This window comes from Bos mutus, chromosome 19 (genome assembly GCF_027580195.1).
Source record: "Bos mutus isolate GX-2022 chromosome 19, NWIPB_WYAK_1.1, whole genome shotgun sequence".
NCBI lineage: Eukaryota > Metazoa > Chordata > Mammalia > Artiodactyla > Bovidae > Bos > Bos mutus.
This window is the reverse complement of record NC_091635.1, coordinates 10,326,289-10,344,039: the sequence shown is the minus strand read 5'-3', so window position 1 is coordinate 10,344,039 and position 17,751 is coordinate 10,326,289. Positions and strand designations below refer to the sequence as shown.

Here is a 17,751-nt window from a genome sequence, read left to right as displayed (position 1 = left end):
ACAGTTGTTACCATCACCACCACCATCAACACCATCATAATAACCATCTAACTATCACCATCGCCACCAGCTCCTGAGCGCTTACCACAGGCCAAACATGGCACTGGGTGTTCATGTCGACATTTAATTCTTTCAACGGTCTTGTGGGTATGGGCATTTTTCTCCATTTTAGAGATGAAACAACGGAGGCACTTTGAAGTTCAATCATTTGCTTTGAGTGCCACAGCTCGCAGCGGTAGATGTGGCTTCAGACCCAAGCCTGCACTCTGACTGCAGGGCCGCGTGGCCGCTCTCTGTTTCACACAGGCCACCACCCTCTGCTCCTGAAATCAGCACTTAGGGCACAGGCATTGGATTCATGAGTTCTGAGAGCTATGAGTTGGGAAAGTCCTTAACTGCTCCGAGCCCTGGTTTCCTACACTGTGAAAGGGGGAGAGCAAAACCCTCCCGTGGAGTTGACTGAGGACCAGAGACCTGATGTCCACTGCGCATCTAGCCCTGTGCCTGGCACAGGATAAATGCTCAAATGTGGGCTTTACAGTTATCACAATGAAATTATTCACCACTCCGTGTTTTCTGTACTTCCTGCTGACCTTAGGTGTGTCCAACACTTTTAGGTGCTAGATGTCCAGAGCTGCTAAAGACCCTGACTCTGAGGAACCCAGTCCAATGGGAGGGACACGCTGTCAGCAAATAGATCACAAGAGGGGCAGACTCCCAGAGGGGTGTATGAAGCACCCACAATAAAGGACCAGCTGTGCCTGGTGGCGGTGAGGGGAGAGGTATACAGAAAATTCATGTCCTTAAAAATTCAGTCCAGAAAAGAGAGAATTAGAACTAAGTGAATTAAATATATGACTCAAACAGTTAGAAAAAGAATAAAAGAATGATAAACTGAAGGAAAGCAGAAAGAAGACATTAATGAAGTTAATAGATAGTGAATATGAGTCACAGGTAGAAAATGGGATTGATAGGTAAAATCTGGCTTTTGAAAAAGTAAATAGCTGAACCTCTAGCTAGCGGAATCAAGGTTAAGAGGAAGAAGGCATGAGAAATACAAGAAATAAGAGAAATCAAACTTACCAAAACTGACCAGTTTGCATTAAGCTACTCCCACACAAAGAATGTCTGGATGGTTCCATGGGGGAATTTAAACCAAACCTTTAAAGAGCAGGTACTTCCAATGTCCGTTTAGTCAAGGCTATGGTTTTTCCAATGGTAATGTATGGATGCAAGAGTTGGACTGTGAAGAAAGCTGAGTGCCGAAGAATTGATGCTTTTGAACTGTGGTGTTGGAGAAGACTCTTGAGAGTCCCTTGGACTGCAAGGAGATCAGCCCTGGGTGTTCTTTGGAAGGAATGATGCTAAAGCTGAAACTCCAGTACTTTGGCCACCTCATGCGAAGAGTTGACTCATTGGAAAAGACTCTGATGCTGGAAGGGGTTGGGGGCAAGAGGAGAAGGGGATGACAGAGGATGAGATGGCTGGATGGCATTACCGACTCGATGGATGTGAGTTTGAGTGAACTCTGGGAGTTGGTGATGGACAGGGAGGCCTGGCATGCTGCGATTCATGGGGTCGAAAAGAGTCGGATACGACTGAGTGACTGGACTAAACTGAACTGAACTTCCAATGTTAATCAAACTGTACAACAGCAAATAAAAAGAAGAAAAACAAGTACATAATTTTCTCAGAGAGAGAATAGCAATGTTTTTTAATCTAACAAAGATTTTACAAAAATAATGGCCCTGCTTGTGTTGATATCAGTTTCTCAAAAAATCACCCTTCCCAACTGCCCTTAGGTAGCCCGTATTCCAAACAGCCACCCGAAGAGGATCATTACATGCAAAGGTGTGTTGGGAAACACTAGAACAGTGCTGTCCACTATAGTAGCTATGAGCTGCCTGTGACTATTTATGTAAAACCGAAGATTCGATTGCTCGGTTGAACTAGCCACATTTCAAGTTCTCAGTAACTACATATGACTCATGGTCAGCATATTGGAGTCACCATTCCAGAAAGTTCTAATGGGCAGCACTGATCTAGAATACCAGGTGCTAGATTTTGAGAACTTCTGAATTACAAAGTCATGTTCTCAGTACTCTGGATTCTGAGTTCCATTTGCTTCCTTTGATGTCAATAGAGCATCATCCACCTCTCCATCTGTGAGTCTGGCCTGAGCATCCATCCATCCACTTAGTCACTCAGTCATTCTACAGGTGATATTGACATGTAGCGCTGCTTCAATAAATACGAAGTCTTCAGCTCCAAGCTGGGTGCTGGACAAATATACGCCATGCTTCCCTGCAGTAAGCACATGGACTTGCATTTGGAACTCTCTCCCCTGATCTCTGGGACCCTGTTTTACTCTTTTAGTTTAGCTCTCCTTGCATCATATCCACTCACTTCCATCAGTCCTCATTTCTCCACTGGGTCATGAGCTGACTCCTCTGGAAGAGGCAGGGCTCCATGAAGTCACCCCTTTTATGAGAGTTTGTCCTACTGTTCAAGCTTCCATGGTGATGCTTCTGGTGCAGAGATGCTTCTGCTCTCTGACATTCTTGTCCTCCTGGTTCCAGACCCCTTCATTCTAAGCACTCTGTGGGGTATTCAGGATCATTAAGCCTGACTAGGCCCTGGCCTGTCTCTGACCTGTTCTTCTGATGTAGACTTTTCCTAGTGTAGAGCACAGAAGATAGAGATAAAGGAAGGATTTGTTGGGGGAGTACCCAAGAGCTCTCAGGGGGTACCCAGTAGGGAGAGTCAATATGTCTTCATTTTGCTGTGGAGGCTGGTTTTCCACAGTTTTGGGGTTTTGTATGTGTGTGTGTGTGTTCTTCCCAGAACACTAGGGCTTTTTAGGTAAACTGCTTCATCTGTCATGTCTCTGAGCCTGGAAAATTCTTACTTTTTATGATGATTCAACTCTTCTTATTTTTAAAGTTAGCCCTGCCAGGCAGAGGCTTGTGCCCACAGCTGTGGGGCCTTCTCAGCTGTGATATTGGGCCACGTGGTGAAGGAATATTCATGTTGTCTCCTCTCCCTTCCTCTCCCTCCTGAGGGACAGGGATGTGAAATGCAAGCAGGAACCTGCTTTCTCTTTCATTTCTCTGCCTCATCCTCTTCTAGGGGCTCCCTGTCCCTCAGTGCCACAGGAAAGCCACAGGGCTGCTCTGCCAAGCCCCCCTCATCTTCCTGGGGTGGCCCCCAAAGCCTCCCTCTGGGTTGCAGGCTGCATTTACTGCCCCATCTCAACACAGACACAAACCATTGCGTGATCTCCTTAAAGAGTCTTCTGGTTAGATAATCCACTGGTGTCAGATAGATCATTCTCAAGTCTCCATGAAACCTGAGCTCTGCTTGCCTCCAAGCTGCAGTTGGCTGGACTTCTATTGAGCTGTGTCCCTGCCTGTCTGCAGTGGAAAAGGGAGGAACCATCTGCTCAGTCCTGGGGCTGTGCGGGACTCCCCCTGCCCTGGAGGAGTGGGCGACAGCCAGTTCGACAGCTATGCTCCTGCATCGCAAGTTCCCACCTGGAGGTTGAGCCCCGTCCACCCTCATGTCATTCCAGGGCCTCCCTTAGGAGTCTTTAAATAAGATGCACTCCTGCTTGGTAGAACCCAGAGACCCTGGTGAAAACCTGAGGCTTTGTTTTCTCTTGCTCACCAGCAGCCTTCCCTTAGCCTTAGTGGAAAGTAGGTAAAAACTGGCCTGGTTGAAATAGGCATCTGTTCCCATCTGGGGACAAGGAACCTCAGACAGTGCATCTCCCCATCCCAAGCCTCAGTTTTTCCATCTGCAAAACATCAGTAATAATCATACCACCTCATGGCCTGGAGGAAAGAAAGAAGTGAAATCATGTAAACACAGAGTTCCTACAGTCAACTGCATCCGTTCCTGCAACAATGATGATTGTCCCCAGTAGGCTAATGAGGCCTCTTGCTAGCTCACAGGGTTTTTATGAGGATAAAATGAAATGCAACAAGGAAGCATTTCTATATTCATTTCACAAATATTTATTGAGCACCAACTGCGTGCCAGGGCATTGGGATGAAGAGATGCCCAAAGATGTATGAAAGCTGCAGATGTGAACATTCTCAGGTGTAGAGGGGTCCTGTGGAAGCACAGTGCCATGCTGAAGAAGCTGGGTGTCCCCAACTTCACAGAGGAGGATGGAGGCCCAGAGAGCTGAAGGGGCTTCCTGGGGACCACATGAGCCCAGGGATGGGGAGTGGATCCAACCAGGCTCCTTCTCTAGCAGCTAGTGCTACTTAACCAGCACATTTTTTTTGGATTTGTCTGTACCACTATCCTGGGCACACCCATAGCTTTGGGGTGGTGATAGAGCCATGTCACAGGGCTGTGCCAGCCCTTTGGAGAGGGAAGGGAGCCACTGCTCCCCACTACCCCTCCCCACCCCAGGAAAAATGCTTGCTTGGACTTCTGAGCTCTGGGAATCTCAAATGCAAGCTGGTCCTTTTTTGGGAGAAAGAGGGAGAGAGAGGGGGATCTGTGGGTGAGGGTGGGCATATTTGGGTATAGCTGGGCACTTAGGCCTGTTCTGGAGGAGCACCATGGTGGAGCACCTCCATCCCTCTCTGCTGTCCACCGAGCCCCCCGTGGAGCCTCCTAGCCCATCTCTCCTTTGCCTTCCTTTGTGGGCCTCATGCATGCTGTCAGCGCTGGACAAGCAGCTGCTTGACCGGAATAAAAAGGATGTCTCCTGTTTTTCACCACATGGATGTTCTCTGAAAATGAACATTTCCTGCCTGTGCTCCAGATTTGTTTTGGCAAGTGGACCCCCATTCTGAGTAGAGAGAAAGTGAGAGAGCCTGTCTGTGGACTTCCTCCTATGAGTCTTGCATGCTTGGTCCTCTCTGACTCCCTTCCCCAAGCAGCAGATTTTTAATAGAAAAGAGAAAAGGAATGATGTGGACCCTCCAGATTCTGTAACTTCTGAGCCACTGGCCGCAGGAACACTCCTTTTCCTGTTTTGTCATCATTCTTTGTGGTTCTCCATCACAAGGGTTGGCCTGTGAGGGTCTCCCTGGTGGGAAGGCACTGCCTAGCATCCAGCTTCCATTCTTAGCCCTGAGCAGGTTGCCTGCCATGAAGTGAACCTTAGCTATGAGGACAGGGCAGCTGGGAGCACCAGCAGGCGGGAGGAACCAAGGGATGCCCTGCTCTTGGTGTACCTGCTCGAACAAGCCATCAGTCATCCGTCTTTAGGGAGCTTGCTCTTTGGGTGCTGGGAATCGAGGGCTTGGAGCAGAGACTAGAGGAGCTCAGTGTGCAGACGGGACCATGCTGGCAGTTGTTGGGACCTTGATGACAACACTTCACCTGATGAAGGTCGTTGGTCTATCCTGGTGACTGAAAGGGGGAGACTGTGAAACACCAAATAGGTCCTGCAGAAACACAACTTTCTAGGGTTGGATCCCTCCGTTTCAGCCGGAAAGCAGCCTGGGGTTTGGACTCTCTGCTGCCACACACTCATGGCTCAGGAGTGGCAACAAGTTGGAATGTACTTCCGGGGAGATAAGGACTCCCTGAGATCCAGACTGCAGCTGTGACCTTCCTGGGCCCCCTGTAAACCTCTTGAAGGTGGTTTTCTTTAAATATGTCATCATGCACATCTGTAAATTGTATCCCACACATTTGGGATTTATCTAGATTGTAACATGATGGCTTTTGCGTGTAGTATACACTCATGTGTGCACACACACAGTTAGCTACATAGGAATAATCAAAGGGGAGGCTTCCATGCCCACAAAGATCTCCCAAAGACAGTGCAATGAACTGGGTGACTGAAAAGGGAGGTGACTTTGCTCCCAGACAATGAACCAGAGGGACTCTTGGCTACAGCTGGGTGGGGGCATCCAGACCAGGGTGGTGAGGACATGGAGCAGCTGAGAACACACAGAAAGGGGATCCACGGTCTCCACGGTGAGGCTGAATTGGATAATGGGAAGTGTATTAGACAGCATCTCCTGGGGGAAAATTACAGATTTCCCATGGCACCCCACTCCAGTACTCTTGCCTGGAAAATCCCATGGGCGGAGGAGCCTGGTAGGCTGCAGTCCATGGGGTCGCAAAGAGTCGGACATGACTGAGTGACTTCACTTTCACTTTTCACTTTCATGCATTGGAGAAGGAAATGGCAACCCACTCCATTGTTCTTGCCTGGAGAATCCCAGGGACGGCAGAGCCTGGTGGGCTGCCATCTATGGGGTCGCACAGAGTCGGACACGACTGAAAGCGACTTAGCAGCAGCAGCAGCAGCTCTTGCTTTCATGGAAGAGTTTGGAAGGGCAGGCAGGCATCAAGCCATTAAGCACTCGGCTGGCTGGAAGGACACGGGACCTGGGTTCCTCTGCCTCGAGGTTGAGGTGGGGGTTGCCTGGATGTGTGTGGAGGCTCAGGACAGCTCCCGGCCTGCTTGGTGCTCCCCATCTTGCCAAGGTTTCAGCAGTGCAGATCTTGGCCTCTTGATCTGAAACCAAACATGCCCCCTCCTCTGTTCCACTGGACGCACTCCTTTGCAGGGAGGGGAGCAAGATGAGGTCAGGGGAAACTGGGACCCCCTGGGTGCGGCTTTCTGGTACTGAATTTTAATACCCTTTGCCCACATGAATGCTTGTGGTAGGAGTACTGAGAGCCTGCTCTTGCACCTCTGTGGAATTCTCTCTTTCTTTTTTAAAAATAAGAAATATCAAAGATGATTTCAGCAATGGAGATGAAAAGGCAGAGCAGCTCTCGTCTGCTCCCTCCCTGCGTTCCCGCCACCCCCACCCCCCGATTCGTTACTGTTTTTCTAGAACAAGAAGGAAAGAGTTTTATTTGTAGAAGACTTTTTTTTTTTTTTTTTTTGCCCTTAATGATGTGGTGGGTGGCAGTGGTAGCATGTTTTTATTTTATGTTATTTTTTATCCCTTGCGGCTTTGGGGGAGGGTGGCAGTGTTTGAGTTTGGGGTGCGGTGTGTGGGGGACGGTGTTCTCTTGGAGAGGAGCAGTGCGAGCAGATGTTACACCCCCGTGTCTAGAAGGTGGGGGGACTTGGAGGACGGCACTGCTCGTGGGTGGGGAAGGACCCGAGTTATGTAAGAGCACAGAGTGGGTGGCTTGGGGACGCCGACAGGGGCAGGCGGACACCCTTCCCCGGGCCATCGAGGAAGGCAGCCAGGTGCTGTCTGCTGGGGGCCTGGTGGCTGCACTGTGGCAGGTGCAGTGCCTGCAGGTGGTTCTCAGGGTGTCAGGGCGGCGGGCAGTGGGGAGGCCTGGAGGGTGGAGGAGCTCCAGTGGGAGGAGCAAACTCCTTGAAGCTTGGGGAGGCCCTGCGCCCTCTCTGCTTTTGCCCTTCCCTCTCTGCTGTTCGCTTCTTTCTCCACATCAGCTCCCCAGCCACAGAGGAGAGACCCCCTCCTTTCCCACGTGTCCTCGAGGCCTCCTGCCCCCACACCAGCCACCACCACGTGACCACAGAGCAGAACGCACCCTGATCCTTATAGCATCCCAGGGGCTGATGCTGATGCTCTCTCCTCGTACAGGTAGGGCCCCACCTGACCCACAAGGAGAGACAAAAACCTGAGCAGGCGTTGCCGAAATGGCGAGTGGCTGGGGTTGGGTCTAGGCACCACTGCCAGCCAGCCGCCAGCTAACACAGCTTCCTCAAACTTGCTCATGGGGCAGCTATGGGGATGACAGCCCGCCCCTGTGGACTCAACCCCAACCTTCACAGGTGTGGAAGGAGCTGGGGGCGGGGGTCAGGGAAGGTGTTCGAGTCCCTCTGTCCCTCGGTGTCTTCAGCAGACTTCTTGGTGCCCCCATCTGTCCGTGCACCCTTCTCTGGACATTGGTTGTGTCTTTGCTGGTCATCCACTCACTCTGCATTTTCACTGGGCAGGAGCCAGGAATCACTCTAGGCTGTGGAACTCCAGCTCCATCTACGCTAATGAGCCGATGGGCTTGGCACCTAAGACCACGAGGCTGGCTCCAGCTTGGCATGCTTAATCTTCAGAGCTCGTCTCATCTTCCTTCATTGGTATTTATCTTCGGTGGTTGGTATTTATCTGTCTGCTTGTTTATTTCTTCCCCTTGGAGGCCTTGGGAAAGGAAGGAACGCGTCAAAGCAGGAGGGTCTTGGTATTGCCCCATGTTGAGTAGCTGATTGCTGCCAGGAGTGAGAAGTAGGGGTATCTGGTGCCTGTTTGGTTCTAAGTGGATTCCTGTCAGGAGGGGAGATTCTGCCCTCAGAGGCTGATAAACGTCAACGTTGCAGCTCCCTGACACCTGTTGACTCACTGTGATTTTGCGGCAGCCCCTACTCAGCCTCTGCTGTTGATGGGACGTCACAGCGATGACAGTACTTGCCTCTCAGCGCTATCCAGAGGATGCGCCCATATGTCACCTGCAGAGTCCTTTGTTCCTGACACAGAAGATACTTGAGGAGTCGTGGTGGTGGTGGTTCTTCATTAAGGTCTCATGGCGATTTTGGAAAAATCACTAATGGTGAAGGTTGTACACATGCCTTTCTGAGCGCTGGCTGTATTTCCCTGAACCAGTTGGCAGTTGCCTGAACCTGCCTGGTTGTCTTTTAGGCTTGGAGCTGTTTGTAAGTGAGATGGTGCTGTGAAGAAGTTCTGTGCTGCCCTCGCCCGAGATGGGGGCCGCCAGCCAGTGGCCTGTTCGGGTAGAGATGAGCTGTGGACATAAAATGCAGGCAGGGTTTCAAAATGCAGTACTCTGACACAGCATGTGAACCATTGCATATGTAATTTCTTATGTGGAATGCATATTGACATGACAATACTTTGAATATATTGGGTTACGTGAAATACATTCTTGAAACTAATTTCACCATTTTTGGGGAAATTTTAATGTGACTGCTAGACCATGTAATGATCCATGTGCTTGGCATGATATTTCTGTGGGGCGGGCTGATGGAAGACCCCCTCCCACACGGATGAGCTGGGATCCCTCCCTGGTCTCTCAGAGCCTTGGTATCCTTACCTGTGAAGAGGGAGATTCCCGCGGAAGGTGCCCCGGGACTGAGATTCCAGGAGTCGATGACCTTTTCTTCCCCCTTGTTGACAGCACCAGGGAGCCCCTCAGCGAGGCTGGAAAGGGTGCCTCCGGAAGTCAGCCGCGCTGCCTTTGAGAGAGGTCCCAGAGCTGGCTCACTCCAAGTTTTCCCCAGTTACACACCACTGGGGTTTTCGGGGGACACCCTTCAGCTTTGTAAATATGCATTAAAAGAGTAAAAATAAATGCCTTATTTTGTCAACCTTCACAACAACTGTGAGACACGCTTACACAACGCCTCTCACACCGAGGTTCCAGAGCATCACACGGTAAACAATGTACTGGGAAGAAAAGAAAGAAACCACACGCTTAGAGAGTTCAAAAGGCGGCAGAGAACTTGTTTTCATTTCTGGACAAAAGAAGTGCTAACATGAAGGCCGGGCACCCGGTGCCCAGGGACCCTGGAAGAGAACCTGTGGGCGTGGAGGTGCCCTAAAGCTGGGGCCACAGGAGCGTCAGCTAACCCTGACACAGGAGCAAAAGAACCAAGAGGAACTTTTGGAAAAGAAGGAAGAAGGTTAGTGATGAGGACCAGAAGGGCTAGGACAGCCCGGAGTTTTACTGCAGAAGCTAGCTGAGCGAGGTCATCTCTGGAAGCAGGTGTGGACTCTGAAGAACTGACCCCTGAGCCTGGGACACGGGGGTGGATGTTCTGCTGATCGGTGTGCAGAACACGGGAGAATCCATGTTCCCTCCGCCCATCATGGCCTTGGTCGCCCAGGCCTCTAAGAATAGAGATGCTGCCCAGAGGGCCACTCAGATGCGGCGCCTCGGGCGTGGGGCACATAGACAGGAGGCACGTCGGATGTCCCTCTTATTTTTATTTTCCATTTTTGACATTGTCCTTCAGTCCCTCCTCCACGCTCTCCGTTAAGCTGTTAAATCACTCCATTTATTTAGTGCGAGTGTTTCTGAGAGCTCATTTTTATCTTGGTGAAAACCAGGCTTGCTCATGGGCACATAATGAAATTGCATAAATATACCCTTAGCTTGGAATCTAATTTATTTTTCCTGTTCATTATGGGGTAGAAGGCCATTATGAAATGTATAACTTTTTTTTTCCAGTGCTGGAATTGAAAGGCTGGGGCTTGGGCTCTTTTTATTCTGATGATTTTGTCCTGATTCAATTTAAAGCTGGTTAGAGCTCAAATACTGGAGCGTAATTGACAAAGATCAGTGTGGGTTGTAATGCTAATGTCGCGTCTGCGGCTTCCGCAACTCGACACGATGGACAGTGGGTTAAGCAGCGATTCCAGCAGGGGATTCCTGGGCCCGCAGAGCTGTCTGGGCCTCAAGGAGAGGGCCGAGGACTTTTCCGTAGCCAGTGGTCACATTCTCTGCTTTGGGTGAGGGTGGGTGAGTGGCATACCCTGGAGTAGGCAGGTTGAAGACACTCCTGACCTTAAGCACAGAAAGCCTTAGAAATCCCTTCAAGAACATCCGCCCAACCTCTGCTTGTACAGGTGAGGAGTCTGAGCAGCCTATAACCTGGTCAAGGTCACCCTGGCTCCAGCCTCCCCATCCTCAGTCCTGGGTTTCCTCGCCATGACAGCAAGTGCATAACATGAAATGAGATGCAAACATGACCTTTGGAAGCAGTGACTTAGGCCACTCTGTATGAAGTTCATGCATTGTGTGCTGAGTGCTGGGAGAGAGGGGGACAGAAGGCACACCGGGCAGCTTGAGCAGGCTCCGATGCCCGCCATGGCTAAGAATTTGTCAAAGGCGTGACCTGGCAAAGCAATGGGCAGGAAGCTGGGGCACCATCCTTCCTCCAGGGCACACCTGATCCTCCGTTAACTGGTCTCCCCCAGTTTGCTGACGGTTTTCCGTGTGCCCGGCCCTGCTGGGCTTGGGCACAGAATGGGAAAGGCCCAGACGCTGCTCTAGGAGCTTTGATATGACATCCTGACTCTCAAGTAGGAACCGTGCAGAACATCAGTGTGTGCCAGTCAGAGAATGTTCTTTTGGAGGGTGACGAGTGATGATCAAAACATGTGAGTGTGTGTGCGTGTGTGCGTGTGTGTGCTTGTGATCACTGGGAGGAAAAAGAAAACATCATCATGGCTGTGACAGGTTTTCACGGGGAGCTGGAAGAAAAGAATTTAAATTAGAGTTGCAGAGATCTTTCGTTTCCCTCCCCCTGAACTAGAGTTGCCAGATAAAACCCGGGATGCCCAGTTAAATTTGAATTTCAGATGAACAACAAAGAATTTTTTTGTATAAGAATGTGCCAAATACTGCATGGGACATACCTATATTTTTTTAAATGTTGTTTATCTGAAATTCACACATGTATCCAAGGATCCTGTGTTTTTATTTGCTAAATCTGGCAACCCCACCCTTAACAGCAGAGGAAGTAGAAAAAAAAAAAAAGCTTCATTTTGAAATCATTTCCTTAGTCACTTAAAAAATGCAGTCACATGAGTTATAAAGTCATTATTTATTTATTGTATTAGGTCTTCTAAGACAGAAGTGTCTAAAGTGAAGCAATTAGTCTCGCTTACTGCTCCCCAAATCCAGCTCTCTGGGGTGACCTCTGACCTCTGCTACTAGCTGGAAAAGTCCCCTCCCAAAATACCCCCCTTGCTCATGCTGACCAACTCGTGTGCATAGATGCACATATGTCATTTTCATGTGCTATGTATTTTCCTGGCACTTTCTGCTTTTTTGGAGAAAATCCCAGAAGAAGAATTATTGGGGCCAAGGGCATGTATATCTTAAGTTTTAATAACTACAGCTGGACTGCTTTACAAATTTGAAAGTATTTACAGAATTCACCATACCATGTGAGAATTCTTTATCCTACACCCATACTAGTATCAGTTATTATTATTTCTTAAAATATTTGCCAGTCTAAGGGTACAAAATAGCATTTAAACTTACCTTTCCTCAACTCTAGGAAGGTTGATTATATTTTTTCTGTTTATTATTTATTTGCATTTGACTTCTGTGAACTATCTGTTCATGTGCTTTATCTGTGTGTCCATGGAGAATTTTCTTTTTCATTTGTTCTGGGGTGCTCTTTACATATGGGCCACTCTCAGACTTTGACTATTATATGCTGTCTTGGAGTTGCTTCTGGACCAGCTGTGTTAAGCCATCACCTGATCTTGAAGCCTTAGACCTGAACTTCTCTTGGCAGTGACCTTCTGGGTCTAATGGTAGACTTCCAACCCCCTCCGGGTGCCTAAGGTCTGCTGATCTTGGTTGTCTGAAATTCCTGGGTTTAAAGGAACCATGTGTGCCTTGAGAGCCTCTGTTAGTGCTTCACTGCCCTGGTGTTGCCCCCCAAAACAATGGGCAGCCCTGGATAGCTTTAAAAACCCCACCTCCCTTTATTATCCTGCTTTCTCTGCACACACAGAAAGCTCTGCTCCAGAGGAGGAAACTGGGCCTTGGGAGGAGGCAGCACGGAGGGTGTTCTGCTCTGACCGTGGAATCTCCCCAAGAGCCGCGTTGACATGTGACTCTGCAGCGAGTTGCCTCGGGGGCTGCAGGGTGGAGCAGGAGAGACAAGAAGCCTCCAGTTCCCCCAGTTCACTGCAGCCATTAACTCATTCATTCATTCAACAAGACTTTGTCAAGCTCCAGGCACATACACAGATCCTACCTGCGATCAGGGAGCTATCAGCCTCTGGGAGAGAAGTCTTTATATGATGGCACAGATTTTGCTGACAGACTGGCTGGGACCAGCTCTTCTCCCATCTGTCTCCCGCAGCGGCGGGGAGAGGGGGGGCTTGTGTTTGCAGAATAGGCGAATCACAGCCGCAGAGCCCGACCTAGGGTGAGGGGCTGTCACGGTACCCATCCTACTCCCTCAGCCAGGGTCTCGAGTCCCTGCACCTTCCCTCCCTAACACCCCCAGCTTCGTGCCTGCAGCACCCTGTTCGTGTTTGGGGAGGGGCATCTCCCTGGGACATTTGTGGCCAGCTCTGTATCTTGTTTTAGGAAAAGATGGTGGCCAGTGGGGCTCACTTAGCTTGGGTGTGGAGGAGGGGTGTGCATATGACAGGTGGGCCCTTGAAGCCACCAGGAGCCTTGGAGAGGCAGGGTGGGTGGGGGTGGGCCTGCTGCCATGCTCTAATTATTCAAAGGTCTGTCATGTGGAGGAGGAAGTAGGTTTGTCCCTTTGTGTTCAAAGGCAGAAAAAGGATGTGTGGGTGCAAGCTCTCGGGAGACACAGTTTGGTTCTGAGAGATTTGAACATCAGCAGGACTCAGGAGGCTGTCAGGACTCCACCCTGGGGCACTGGAGAAGAGGCTGGCTGGCATCAGGTGATGGAGGTTGGGAGACAGGCCTGGCACTGTGTGCCCATCCACCCTTGACCTTCCAGGAGAGACCTATGCTGTGTGTTATTTTGTGCCCCCATACGTCCAAGTCCTAACTCCAGGGACCTGTGAATGAGATCTTATTTGGGAATAGGGTCTTTGCAGCTTTAATCACGTTAAAGTGAGGTCTTACTGGGGTGGTTCAGTTCAGTTCAGTTCAGTCGCTCAGTCGTGACCGACTCTTTGCGACCCCATGAATCGCAGCACGCCAGGCCTCCCTGTCCATCACCAACTCCCGGAGTTCACTCAGACTCATGTCCATCGAGTCAGGATGCCATCCAGCCATCTCATCCTCTGTCGTCCCCTTCTCCTCCTGCCCCCAATCCCTCCCAGCATCAGAGTCTTTTCCAATGAGTCAACTCTTCACATGAGGTGGCCAAAGTATGGGAGTTTCAGCTTCAGCATCATTCCCTCCAAAGAAATCCCAGGGCTGATCTCCTTCAGAATGGACTAGTTGGATCTTCTTGCAGTCCAAGGGACTCTCAAGAGTCTTCTCCAGCACCACAGTTCAAAAGCATCAATTCTTCAGTGCTCAGCCTTCTTCACAGTCCAACTCTCACATCCATACATGACCACAGGAAAAACCATAGCCTTGACTAGACGGACCTTTGTTGGAAAGTAATGTCTCTGCTTTTGAATATGCTATCTAGGTTGGTCATAACTTTCCTTCCAAGGAGTGAGCGTCTTTTAATTTCATGGCTGCAGTCACCATCTGCAGTGATTTTGGAGCCCAAAAAAATGAAGTCTGACACTGTTTCCACTGTTTCCCCATCTATTTCCCATGGAGTGATGGGACCGGATGCCATGATCTTTGTTTTCTGAATGTTGAGCTTTAAGCCAACTTTTTCACTCTCCTCTTTCACTTTCATCAAGAGGCTTTTGAGTTCCTCTTCAGTTTCTGCCATAAGGGTGGTGTCATCTGCATATCTGAGGTTATTGATATTTCTCCCGGCAATCTTGATTCCAGCTTTTGCTTCTTCCAGTCCAGCGTTTCTCATGATGTACTCTGCATATAAGTTAAATAAGCAGGGTGATAATATACAGCCTTGACGTACTCCTTTTCCTATTTGGAACCAGTCTGTTGTTCCATGTCCAGTTCTAACTGTTGCTTCCTGACCTGCATACAGATTACTGGGGTGGGGTGGGTCCTAAATCCTGGGACTGGTGTCCTTATAAGAAGAGAAGAGGACATACAGAGACAGACGGTCATGTAAGGGCAGAAGCAGGGATTGAAGTTATGCGATGCAAACCTTTCCAGAGTGCACAGCACTGCTGACACCTTAGTGTCAGGCTTTTGGCCTCCAGAGCTGTTCAAGAATAAAACTGTGTTGTTTTAAGCTGCTCATTTTGTGGTAGTTTTTTACGGTAGCCCCTGGAGACAAATACACCAGCCAAGCAGGTCAGTGTCCCACCTTCTGGGTCGCTTAGAAGATGGAAAAGGTAAGAGGGGACTCTGTTCAAAGTGCTGCGCTGGGTGTGGCCTGAGGAGCCCATGGGCTGGCTACTCTCAGAGCCTTTGGTGTCTCATTCAATGGAAAGAAGCCAGTGGCCAGCAGCCCGAGAGTCAGGGGAAATGTGGCTTGTCCACCTGTCCATCGGCATGATGGAGCACCTTTGACAGAACTGATGTGGCCACAAGGACGTGTTTACTGAGCTACACTTAAGCAGGCCCCTCGGCTGGCAGACTTACAGGGTGTGATGATGCATTTTGCTGGAAGGCACACGTGTTTTACCGGTATTGCCAGGAGTATGTGGCCCAAGACAAAGGTGTTAGTTGGGTGATGATTAGTATAATGGGGGTTCTGGAGCCAAACTCTCGGGTCAAGGGGATGGCACTTTTTCATCCCCACCCCTCTGTGAAGTCACTTAATTCTAGCTGTGAATGGAAGAGAGAAGGGTGAGGAGAGAGTGTGTCTGGCTGTGCAAGAAGCTGTGGAGGGAGGCACTGTGCAGACAGACCTGCGGTAGCTGCTGTTCACAGGCAGAGGGGGCTGGGGTCTTCGAGTGGCCTGCAGAGGTGAGACCAGCCCTTCCCCAGACGCTGGCTTCTGATTGAGGGCTCATCTGCTCCTAGAATAAGAGGGGACCCTTCCACTGCCTGGCGGACCCACTATCAGTGTGGACTCTTCTGGCCCTGCTCAGCCAGTGGCCCCACAAACGTGGACCCCACGGTCCTCCTTGGGCCCCAGCATAGGCCATTCCTGTGTTCGCATGGTCATCCTCACCCAGGCGACTTTGTCTTTGGGAGCAGGCCATCTCGTCTTGCCCTATGCTCCCCCAGCATGTGGCCTGGCCAGGCCCTGTGGGCATGCAGCTGACCTGTGAGCCCAGGCACCTCAGAGGGGCAGTGGGGCGGCTTTCTACCCTCCAGATCACCTGTGGATCTGAATGTTGGGATGAGTGTTCTGGGTGGTGATGGAGAGGGTGAAGGTCTAGTGAGAGTGAATGCAGCATCTCATGGTGATGTCTCAGAGGGCAGGCAGGGAAGAGCCTTGCTGGGGAGTTGGCCCCACAGGCTGATGGCTCCCAGAGACGTCCAGGCCCTCTTGCTTCTTACTGACCTGGGCTTGGTGCAGGGAGAGGGAGGCCACCCTGACCTCAAGACTGAGCACTCAGCACACAGGAGGCCCTATGCTCTTAGCAGTGACTGGTTCTGGCTGATGAGACAGGAGGAGTATCTTCCAGCATGGAGAGTCAGCTTCTGTGAACGGTTCTTGACTTCTAAGAGGGGCCTTGGGATGTTGCTGTGGATCTACTGCAGACATCCTGCTCCCAGCCTGACGGGAGGTGCAGGGCAAGCAGGGGGCAAGGACCTGTGTCCTGGTGACAAAGGGAGGTGCTGAATCACCCAGCCCTGCACCAGCCCTAGCCTGGACTTCCTGTCCAGGAAGTGGATCCCAGGGTGTGGGATCATGCTCGGCACCAGGAAGCTTCCACGTGGGACCCGGAATTTGTGTCTCCCAGGGCCACTAGCACCCTGAGTCGCTGAGCCTTGTTTTCCCTGGGATCAGCCTCTGAGGCACTTATTAAAGTGGCTCCCACCTGGGCAGAGATCCTCCACCTTTATTTCATCCGTGGCAGGTTGGTGTTTCCCTGAAGGAGCTCCCCTAAAGTGCACAGGAAAGCAATAAACCAATAAACCAGAAGCCACAGTTGCTTGGCATCCATGATGCTTTGCAAGCACGGATCTGTGCTCCTAAGGACACTGCTGTTGGGTCGCAGTGGCTCTGAGGCTGGCACAGCTTACCACCAGTCATCCTTGGTTCTGCCCCAGGCTGATCTCCTCCTCGGGTTTTCAACCAAGCTGCGGGGACCAGTGGTAGGAAGCGCTGCTGGCGGATCCTGAGGCCGGACCTGGGTGGGGAGGGGGAGGGAATCTCAGCTCCTCCAGCACCCCGCTCATCCTGCTCTGGTGAGGGCCTGAGTCTGTCCGGAGCTGCTCTCAAGGCCCCAATCCCTGGTCCCCGAAGGGGAACCATGTGTGCTTGGCCCCAGGATTTCTCCTGACCCTGGGGGAGCCCCCTTTGCTCTTCTTGGAGTTGGCCTCAGCTCTGACCCCTATAAGCTCCCTCGTGTTCTCCATTCATTTACCCCTCTTCCGTGGGGCTCCTGGTGAGACCACAGTGGGAGGGACCCCAGGGGCTCTGCCTGTGCCTCATCCAAGAGGATGAGGGGACATCCCCAGGCTCTTTGCACCTCATCTATTGTCACTGTGAAACAGCAGACCCCAGCCCAAACTCCCATGTCCCATTTGAGGAACATGCCTCCTTCCTGGCAGAGAAGCTGCGAGTCCTGTGAGTCCCTCCTCAGACTCAGGAGGGATTCAGGCTCCTCACTCCTCCCACCTCCATATGCGGCCCCTCTGGCTTTCTTCTTGGGGAATGGCTTGACAAAGTCCAGATGACTGCGATCTTACTGTCCCCAAACTACTCTAGACATCTTACCTGAGGTCTTAGCCTGCTTCTGCAGCCATGACAAAAATAGTGCAGACAGGGTAGCTTAAGCAGCAGGAGTTTAATTCTCACAGTTCTAGAGGCTCAAAGTCTGCGATCAAGATGTGGTGTGGTCAGGTTCTAGTGAGGGCCCTCTTCTGGCTTGCAGACTGCTGCTTTCTTGATGACCTCACATGGTGGGGAGAGGGCTCTGGTGTCTCTTCCTATTAGAGTACTAATCCCATCACAAAGGCCCAATCCTCAGGCTTCATCTAACCCTGATCACCTTCTACCTCCAAATACTGTTCCATTGAGGGTTAGGGCTTCAGTGGGCTTCCCTGGTGGCTCAGTGGTAAAGAATCTGCCTGCAGTGCAGGAGCCACAGGTTCAACCTCCTGAGTCGTGAG

The 17,751-nt window shown here is 50.8% G+C and overlaps 1 protein-coding gene across 1 annotated transcript in view; it reads left to right on the top strand.

The window, feature by feature from the left end:
• The window catches only part of RBFOX3 (RNA binding fox-1 homolog 3), a 439,266-nt gene that overhangs the window by 43,959 nt on the left and 377,556 nt on the right, over positions 1 to 17,751 (top strand). The window lies entirely within an intron of this gene.